Source organism: Macrotis lagotis, chromosome 7 (genome assembly GCF_037893015.1).
Source record: "Macrotis lagotis isolate mMagLag1 chromosome 7, bilby.v1.9.chrom.fasta, whole genome shotgun sequence".
Lineage (NCBI taxonomy): Eukaryota > Metazoa > Chordata > Mammalia > Peramelemorphia > Peramelidae > Macrotis > Macrotis lagotis.
This window is the reverse complement of record NC_133664.1, coordinates 96,490,234-96,500,128: the sequence shown is the minus strand read 5'-3', so window position 1 is coordinate 96,500,128 and position 9,895 is coordinate 96,490,234. Positions and strand designations below refer to the sequence as shown.

At 43.6% G+C, this 9,895-nt stretch overlaps 1 non-coding gene across 1 annotated transcript; it reads right to left on the bottom strand.

The window, feature by feature from the left end:
• Positions 1-5,842: 5,842 nt before the first annotated feature.
• On the bottom strand, positions 5,843-5,914 carry TRNAC-GCA (transfer RNA cysteine (anticodon GCA)). Its single transcript has one exon. It is a non-coding gene; the product is annotated as a tRNA-Cys (tRNA).
• Between the last annotated feature and the right edge of the window lie 3,981 nt (positions 5,915-9,895).

Sequence of the window (9,895 nt, the reverse complement as noted above, 5' to 3'; positions counted from 1 at the left end):
TGATGAGAATTTGTTGCAATAACTTAGCTAATATTTTGTTTAATTTTTTTGCATCAATAGTCATTATGGAAATTGGACCACAATTTTCTTTCTCTGTTTTGATTCTTCCTGTTTTTGGATATCAGCACCATATTGCTGTCATATAAGGAATCTATTAAAATTGCTTCTTCACATACTTTTCAAAGGGTTTATATAGAATTGGAATCAATTGTTCTTTAAATGTATGTTAGAATTCACATTGGAACCCATTTGGCTCTAGGGAGTTTTTCTTGGGTTGTTCCTTAATGGCTTTTTCAATTTCTTTTTCTGAAAATGGGTTTTTTAGGTATTTAATTTCCACTTCTATTTATCTGAGACATTTATATTTTTAAATAGATTCATGACAATTTATATTGTCAAATTTGTGGGATACAGTGAACTAAAATAACTCTAAATTATAACTGGAATTTCTTTCTCATTGTTGTTGAATTCACCTGTTTCATTTTTGATACTATTTGTTTTTCTTTTATCTTTATTTTTTTTTATCAAATTAACCAAAGTTTAGCTATTTAATTGAACTTATCATAAAACCAATTCTTAGTTTCATTTATTTTGTGCAAGAGTTTTATTTGTGGCTACCTGGCTTAGGGACCCTGTGACCAAAGTCCAGACACACATTGTCCAGGAGAAGGTCAGCCTCTCCAGCCAGTGTGACCTGGAGAGTCTGCTTCCCCCATTTTAAACCAGTCTTCCCAGGGCCCCATTTTCTCTTGACCTGTGAGCAATCACAAGTTCCTTCTGTGCTTTCTGCCAGGTTTTCCACCTTCTTTTGACCCTTCTCAGAGCAGTAGCCCTTCAAAGGGTGGACCTCTGGATTATGACCAGTTACCTGTGGAACCTCAGGTAAGTACCCTGGGACTGAGTCACCAGCCAGGAATCCCCAAGGCCCTGCAGACTCAATCTGGAGATTCTTGGCCTGGCCACCTCGAGTCTGGGTGTGAGAAGAGGCTCTCCTCAGTTCTCCCCCAGCTCTCTCTGCTCTTTGTGAGCCATGCTGAAGCTTCAGATGAAGGAGGACCATGCCAGTGTTACCTGCTGCAGCCAGTTACTTTGCTCTCCTGAGATACTGGAGCTTCACGAAGGCCAGGACTGAGGGAGGCAGAGGCCTAAGTTCAAAGAGGGAGAGAAGCAGGGAGAGAAGCAGGTCGATGAGGTGGGGCACCAGGGCTAGACTGGAGGCCTACAAGGAGCCTCATCTAGGGGAAAATTGGTACGAGACACACTTGCCACCAGAAGAAGAGGCATTTGGTAGTAGGGAGGATGTCAGGCCTCATGGAGGGAAGCAGACACCTGTCACCTGGATGGGAGCAGGTTCCTGATTGTCCTGAGACACCTGACCCCCCTGAACCCTCCAGACCTTCAGCTGGATGAAATCTTCAATGGGCTCTGCCAAGCAGGGGACATGATCTTGAGGCTTGTAAAGATCACTGGATGTTCAAAGTGGCAGGAAAGAGGTTCCAATGGTAAGTAAGCTGGATTGGATCAGAATTGCTCCTGTGGTCATGCCATCTCAAAAGATGTCCAGAAGATAGTGTCATTAAGGATATGTAACACAGAGGGGGGTGTGGCTTGAGATAGGGAGTGACCTGGGCCCAGGCCAAGCATCCCTGGAATATGCCAGTCCCAGTTCCTGCTTAGGCTGAGGGTGGGCAGATACTATGGATCTTTTAGGGACTTATGAGATAAGGGGGGGAGAGGAGTAGGTAGAAGTCCTAAAAGTTGAGGCAGCTGGTAGGGGGCACCTGGATTTGAACCAGGGACCTCTTGATCTGCAGTCAAATGCCCTACCCCTGAGCTATACCCCCAGACCGCAGGGACACCCTCAATTAGCACCTTTCCAAGCTGCCCACCACACCCAGTGCAATTAAATTCCAGAGGCATTGCCAGTAACTGAGAGAAGCCTCTTCTGGGCCCAGGTGTCTGCCCTGCCCCTTGACTTTCCACTGGCTCCTTGAGACTCCACCATTGTGACGACAGCCCTAATTGGGTCTGAATGGTCATCAGAAGAGCCTGTCTGGCAGGCCCCAGCATGGAAGGTCTGCTGGCAAGGAAACCTGGCCCTTAGTAGTCATGGAAGTCAGAACTTGAATGTCAGCCAGCACGCCTTGGTTGTCCAGCCAATAAGCCCCTCTCTGTTTCAAACACCCCATGTTGCCTACTTCACTTCTACTGCTCCACCCTATGGCAGTGGATTGAGTGACTACCTTTCCTGAAGCCACTTCTTGTGACCAGGCGACCGGGAGCAGGTCAGCCTCTACAGCCAGTGTGACCAGGAGAGCCTGTTGCCCCGTCTTCTACCAGACCTGCCAAGGCCTCTTCTCTTGCCCTGAGGACAGGCCAAATTCCTTTCTGACAGATTCTGAAGATCCTGTTGACCCTCCTTAGGGCAGCATCTTTTTTAAAGGTGGATTGCCAAATTAGCAGCTTTAGAACTTTAGTCAAGCTTCCTGAGGTTGAGAGACCCAGCAGGAGAGCCCTGCCTCCCCCCCTCCATCCAGGGGGCACTTGGTCTAGGCACCTGGAGTCCTGGCTCAAGAGATGAGGTTCTCAGTTGTTCTCACTCTTCTCTCTCTGCTCCTTTTGCCTGTGCCTGTGGTTTTCATTGGCATGAAGTTGGGCAGGTTCCTGGCTGACCTGACCCCCCATCAGCCCCTAGGAACTCTGCTGCCTGAAATCTCCTGGGTCAGCAGTGGGCTCTGCCAAAATTGAAGTAAACATATGATTTCTGTTAATTTTATTGAAATACTCATTCATGCTGATAGTGTTCCTAATGCTGAACCAACTCAGCATTCCTGGTAGTAATTTTACTTGACCACAGTGTATTATCCTAGTGTTAATTTGCTGTAAACTCTTTGCTAATAATTATCAATAGTCATTAGGCAAATCGATCCATTTGTTTCTCTGTTTTGGTTCTTACAGGTTAAGGTATCAGCACTAAATGGGTGTGAGAGAAAGAATTTAGCAAAATTCTTTCCTCATGTATTTTACAGATTCTACATAGAACTGGAATCAATTGTTCTTAATTTGTAACAAAATTCATTTGTAAATCCACCTCACCCTGGAGATTTTTTTCTAAGGAGTTCATTGATGGCTTATATAATTTCTTTTTCTGAAATGGGGTTATATACTTATATACATATTTAATTTTCTCTTCTGTCAATCTAGGCCACACACATATTATATATATATATATATATATATATATATATATGTATATACATACACATATATATATATATTTTTTTTTGAAGGGCAAATGGGGTTAAGTGACTTGCCCAAGACCACACACCTAGGTAATTATTAAATGTCTGAGGCCAGATTTGAACCCAGGTACTCCTGACTCCAGGACTGTAGCTCTATCCACTGCACCACCTAGTCACCCCAGCTTATATATATTTTTTAAATTCATCTATTTCATTGAAATTGTCAGATTTATGGGATTCAGTTGGATAAAACAGATCCAAATTATTTCTTTAATTTCCTGCTCATTATTGGTGAATTCATCTATTTTACTTTTGATACTGGCAATTTGATTTTCTATTTTTTTCTGATAAAATTAACCAAAAGTTTATCTATTTATCTTATCACTAACTCTTATTATTTATTACTGCAATAGTTTTCTTTGTGGTCACCTGGGCCTAGGAAGTCCAGGAGGCCAGAGGCCAGAGACTCTCTCTCTAGGAGCAGGTCAGCCTTTCGAGCCAATATGACCTGGAAAGTCTGCTGCCCACATCTAGAGCCAGGTCTCCAAGGGCCCCATTTTCTCATGACCTGCTTTCTAAGAGAAGTTACTTCTGTGTACCTTTTTGACCCTTCTCAGAGCAGCATCCCTTCAGAGGGATTAGGACCCCTTCTGGATAAGGATCAGCTAAGTATGGAATGTCAGCTAAGCTCCCTGGGACTGAGCCACCAGCTAGAAAGCCCCAAGGCCATGCAGATTCGGCCAGGTGACTCAGGTCCTGGGCACCTCAAGTCCTGGGGGGAGAAAAAGAGACTCCCCTCAGTTTTCCCCCAGCTCTTTCTGTTCGTTTTGAGCCATGCTGAAGCTTCACACCAAGTAGGGCCATACCAATGTTACCTGCAGCAACCCAGCCACATTACCCACCTGAGATGCAGGAACTTCAGGAAGAATAGGGCTGAGGGAGGCAGAGGCCTGAGGACAAAGGGAGAGCAGGGAGAAAAAGAACCTGGACAATGAGAGGGGGTACCAGGGCTAGACTGGAGATCCAAGAGGAGCCTCACCCAGGGAAAACTAGCACGAGACACATTTGTCCTAGAAGAGACCTTTAGCAGTGGGGAGGATGAAGGAGATGAGGCACCAGAATCGGATAAGCCCTGGTGGAGGGAAGTGTGCAGCTGTCACCTGGGCGGGGGCAAACTCCTGGTTGTCCTGAGACCCCTGAGTCTTCATGACTGAAATCTACCTGGTTTTCAGTGGATCTACCTAGTGGGAAGAGGCTTTCCAGGCTTGTGAAGGCCACATTGGAAGTTCAAAGTGGCAGGAGAGAGGCTCCAAGAGTAAGTCATCTGGGCCACACTGGACTCACTTTCCTCCAAAAGTTATTAAAGCAACAAATAATTATGGTAGGATTATGCAGGTGGTGGCTACCTGAGCTAAGGACTGGCCTGGGAATGAGCCAAACATCCTGGAGTGTGCAAGTTATAGCTGAGGCTGAGGATAGGCAGATTCTTTGGGGATTTTAGAGACTTGGGAGACCAGGAGGAAGATGAGAAGTTGGAAAGTCTAAAGGGGAGGCAACTGGTAGGGGTTACTGGATTTGAACCAGGAACCTCTTGATCTTCAGTCAAATGCTCTGCCCCTGAGCTATACCCTCTGGCCTCAGTCATACCCCCAATTAGCACCTTTACAAGCTGCCCTCCACACCCAGTGCAGTTGAATTCCAGAGATATATCAAGGGGCTGGTAGGGAGCCTCTCCTTGTCCTTGGTATCAGCCTTGCTCCTCAGCAAACAACTGCCCCAATCACATCACTGGGGTGATGGACAAAGACCACCAAACTGTTCACTGACCCCTTGGGTCTCAACCATTGTGATGATGGTCACCCAGAAGAACCCACCTGGCAGGTCCTCAGTAGAGACATCCCCAGGCTCCCCCAGACTAGTAGGCAGAAAAGGTTCCTGAAAGGCTTGCTTGGTTTTTCTGTTGCTTTGTGGTCCACTGTCGGGGAAGCCTGGCCTTCCCGAGACATGGCAGTCCTCTTCCCCAGGTAATGACCACTTCTGGACTTAGATGTTGCCTGGCAGGCTGGGTTAGCCACACTACAACACCCTCAGTTTCTGAGTGACCCCATGCTGGCACACATCCACACCCTGACAGAGGACTGGGCACCTGACCTTCCTGAAGGCACTTTTGGGCCCCCAGAGCTGAGAAGCCCAGGTCAGCAGAGACCAAAACCTCTGTTCAGGAATAGGGCAGCCTTGACAGCTGGGGTGACCTGGAGAGTCTGCTGCCCCATCTTGAACCAGTCTGTCCAAGTTCCCCTCTTCTCTTGGCCTGTGTTCCAGGCATGTACCTTCTGCCCTTGTTGCCAGGCTCTCAATCTCCTTTTGACCCTCCTCAGGGCAGAAGATGTCATTAGCATCACAGAAAGGCATGATAGTTTCATACAGGCAGAGACTGTCCAAGGTAGGAGTGACCTTTAACTGGGCAAAGCATCCCTTGAGTGTGCCAGTCACAGCTCCTACTGAGGCAGAGAATGGTCAGAGTTTCTGGGTTTTGTAAGAACTTGGGACACCAGGGGGAAGAGGAGCAGCTGGAAGGTCCAAAACATGAGACAGCTGGTAGGGGGCACCTGGATTTGAACCAGGGACCTCTTGATCTGCAGTCAAATGCTCTACCCCTGAGCTATACCCCCGGCCCATAGGTATACCCTCAATAAGCACCTTTCCAAATCACCCACCATGCCCAGTTCAGCTGGATTCCAGAGGCATTACTAGTGGTTTGGAGAAACCTCTCCTGGGTGTGCTGTCAACTGGGATCCTCAGGAAACTCTCCACCACCCATTGGGACCCTGGCCAAGAACCAACAAGCCCTCCACTGAGCCCTTGGAACCCAACAATGCTATGGGAACCACTACCTAAGCTTGTAATTGGATCTGATTGCCCACCCAGAAGACCTTAGGAAGCAGCCAGCAGAAGTTCCCCAGGCTCTCTCCTGAAAGACTTGCTTGATTTTTCTGCCTCATTGTGATCTTCTACAAAGGAAGCATGGCCCTCAGCAGACAGGGAGTCCCTTTCCCCAGGTAATGGTCATGTGTGCACCTGGATGTCACCTGGAAGTCTTGGGTTAGCCAGTCTATAATGAGCGATCCCACACAGGTGCAGTTTAAGTCTGATGTTCATCCCCTTGACACAGACTGTGCCCAACAACTGAGGACATTTCAATACCTTTCCAATCTACCTCTCCAACCCTTTGTAGCTCCAGAGGCATTACCAATGGCTGGGAGAAGTCTCTCCAGTGCCCTGAGCCTGGGCAAAGCAGACACCTCCAATGATGCATCTAGCCAGCAGTTACCAAGCCATTCACTGGTCCTTGGGGACCAGTGCAGGAGGAAACCTTGCTGTGTCTTCAAGGGCCCACCCTGCAGGCACCAGACCAGCAGACAGAATGGCTTCCTGAAAGACTGGCTTATTCTTTGTATGGGGTATGAGATGTTTCCAAGGTTCAGCCATCCCAACTTCTGGCAGTTTTTAGGAGTCTATTCTCATATCAGAATCTGAATTTTTTGAGTTTCTCCAAGGGCATATTATTATAGTTATTTACTTGTTTTATTTTTGCATCGATTATATTCCACTGAACCACCACTGTATTTCTTAGCCAATACCAAACAGTTTTGATAACTGATGCTTTATAATACAATTTTAGTTCTCATAGGGCTAATCTACCTTCCTTTGCATTTTTTTTTGATATTCTTGAGGTTTCATTCCTAGGAATTTAATTCTTTTTTTGTAGCCCAATGATTTTTTTTGGTAGTTTGACTAATATGACTCTGAATAAGGAATTTAATTTAGGTAGACTTGTTTATTCTCCCTAATATTTATTATATTTGCCCAATATTTAGATTTGATTTTTTTGCATGAAAAATGTTTTGTAGTTGTTGTCATATAGTTTCTGAATTTTTCTAAATTTGTATTTCATGTGTCTATGGTTCTTTAAATGGAATTTCTCTTTATCTCTCTCTTGCAGCTATATCTTCTTGGCAATATATAGAAATGCTGATGATTTATGTGAGTTTATTTTATATCCTGCAACTTTGCTAAAATTGCTAATTATTTTAAGTAGTTTTTCAGTTGACTTTGTAGATTGCCTAAGCATACCTTTATAGTATCTGTAAAGAATGAGAGCTTTGTTTCTTCCTTACCTATTTTAATTACTTTCATTTCTTTTTCTTCTCTTATTGCCGAAGTTAATATTCTAAAAAAATTTTGTGTAATAGTGATGATGTTGGGTATCCTTGTTTTACACCTTATCTTATTAGGATTGCTTCTAGCTTAACTGCTTTACCATTAGCTTGTTCTTGGTTTTACATAGATACTGCTTATGGTTTTAAGGAAGACATAATTTATTCCTATGATCTCTAGTGTTTTTAATAGAAATGGTGCTGAACTTAATCAACAATTTTCCAAGCAGCTTTTGAAATATGATTTCTATTGGGTTTATAATTGAAGTTCTCTGGTATGCTAGTACAGATCTTAATACTGAACCAACTCTGCCTTCCTGGTATCAAATCTACCGAGTCAGTGTGTATTGTCCTAGTGATTATTTTCTGCAATCTCAGCTTTTTTTTTTGGAAATATTTACACCAATAGTCATAAGGGATATTAGCCCATTATTTTCTTTCTCTCTTTCAGTTCTTACAGGTATAGATAGATATCAGCACTATATTGCTGTCAGAGAAGGAATCTGACTGAATTCCTTCTCATATTTTACAGTGAGTCTATATAATAGGAATCAATTATTCTTTAAATGTATGTTAGAATTCACTTGTGAATCCATCAGGTGATGGAGATTTTCTTTTAGTTCATTTCAGCTTGTTCGATTTTTCCTTCTGAAATAAAATTATTTACATATAGAATTTCCTCTTCCTTTAATCTGGGCCATTTATATTTCTTTTAAGATTCATCCATTTCACTTAAATTGTCAGATTAAAGGAATACAGTTGGGTAAAAAAACAAAATTATTACATTAATTTTCTGCTCATTGCTGGGGAACATCTATTTGATTTTTGATACTGGAAATTTGATTTTCTTCTTTCTTTTGATAAAATTAACCAAAGATTATCTATCATAAAAATAACTCTTAGTTTTATTTCTTAGTGTAATAGGTTTTTTTTTGTGTGATCACCTGTGCCTGGGAATTTCAAGTGACCAGAGACCAGATACTCTTTGCCTAGGAGCAGGCCACCTTCCATCCAATGTGACCTAGAGAGTCTGCTGCTCCCACCTTGATCCAGTTCTGCCAAGACCCCATTTTTTCTTGATGACTTCATTTTGTCCTTGGTACTGACCAGCTACTTGTGTAGCCTCAGGTAAGGTCCTGATCCTGAACCACCAGCCAGGGCCCCGTACACTCAGTCAGGAGACTCTTGTTCTGGCCACCTTGAGTCCTGAGAAGAGAGAAGAGACTCTTCACCAGGTCTCTCTGCTATTTTTCAGCTGTGGTTCACACCAAGCAGGGCCAGGACATCCTTGGTTTACCCATGGTCTTACTGTGATTTCATCTAGCTTATTGCTTTTACATATATTGTATGTCCCCATACACACTTTAATTTTGGAGCTCCAAATCTGAAAAAAAGTTACATGAAGTTATTGAACTCAAGTGTTATTCATCATAAAATCATACAGCTCATCTCTGTCAAAACTCTATCCATTAGCTTGACCTCAACTGTTTTTTATGACAAATCACTGTCTTCTTATATTGTCTCATCCTAAGTTCTATCTATTTATGCCATTTGAATTGCCACACTTCTTAAATGACTTGGCAAAGATCTCAATCTTGTTATTATCCCAAGATCTTTCCATTCAAGTACAGACTTTTCCTATAGTTGGTTTCTGCACTCTTCCTGCTGGTGTCAAACTGTCCCCAGAAGATTTCATCCATTGGTTCCATTTGTCTCTCATAGCAGCTTTGAAAGGTTTGTTAATGCTGACATCACCTGGTTGGAGCTGGGATGTCAGGCACACTCCGCCAGGGGCCTCTGGACCCGAATACCCAGAGTCCAGGTTCCAGAGGCTTCTCTCTGTACTTCTCTTCCAGAGACCTCTTTCTCTATACTTTAAGGCTAGTTCTGTGGTTTTCAGTGACCAGGATAGGGCAGCTTGTATCCGCTGAGGCTTCAGGGTCTTTGCTGTCTGACATCTTCCTGGTCAGCAATGGACTCTAGCAAACAGGGCATGATCTTTTACTCTTTATCATATAAATATTTTATTTGTTTTGTAATTAGATTCTATGGTAGTTTCTACCAATCATGTTTTGATAAGGTTTGGAGTTTTACAGTCCCCCCCGCCTCTTTCCCTCCCTCCTCCCCCCAAGCAGAAGGCAATCTAATAGTCTTTACATGTAGATCCATGCTAAGCATAGATCAAAATTGAACTTGTTGTCAGAGAGGAATCAGATCCTAATGGAAGAAGGAAAACAGAGATAGCAAAATGACATGACAGAAAAAACAACTTTGAAGAATTGAAGGTTTTGGTCTTCATTTACATCCCACAGTACTTCTCTGGATACAGAGGTTATTCTTCATCACAGATCCCCTGGAATTGTCCCTGATTATTGCACTGATGGAGTGAGTAAGTCCATCAAGGCTGATCATCACTCCATGTTGTTGCTACTTTGT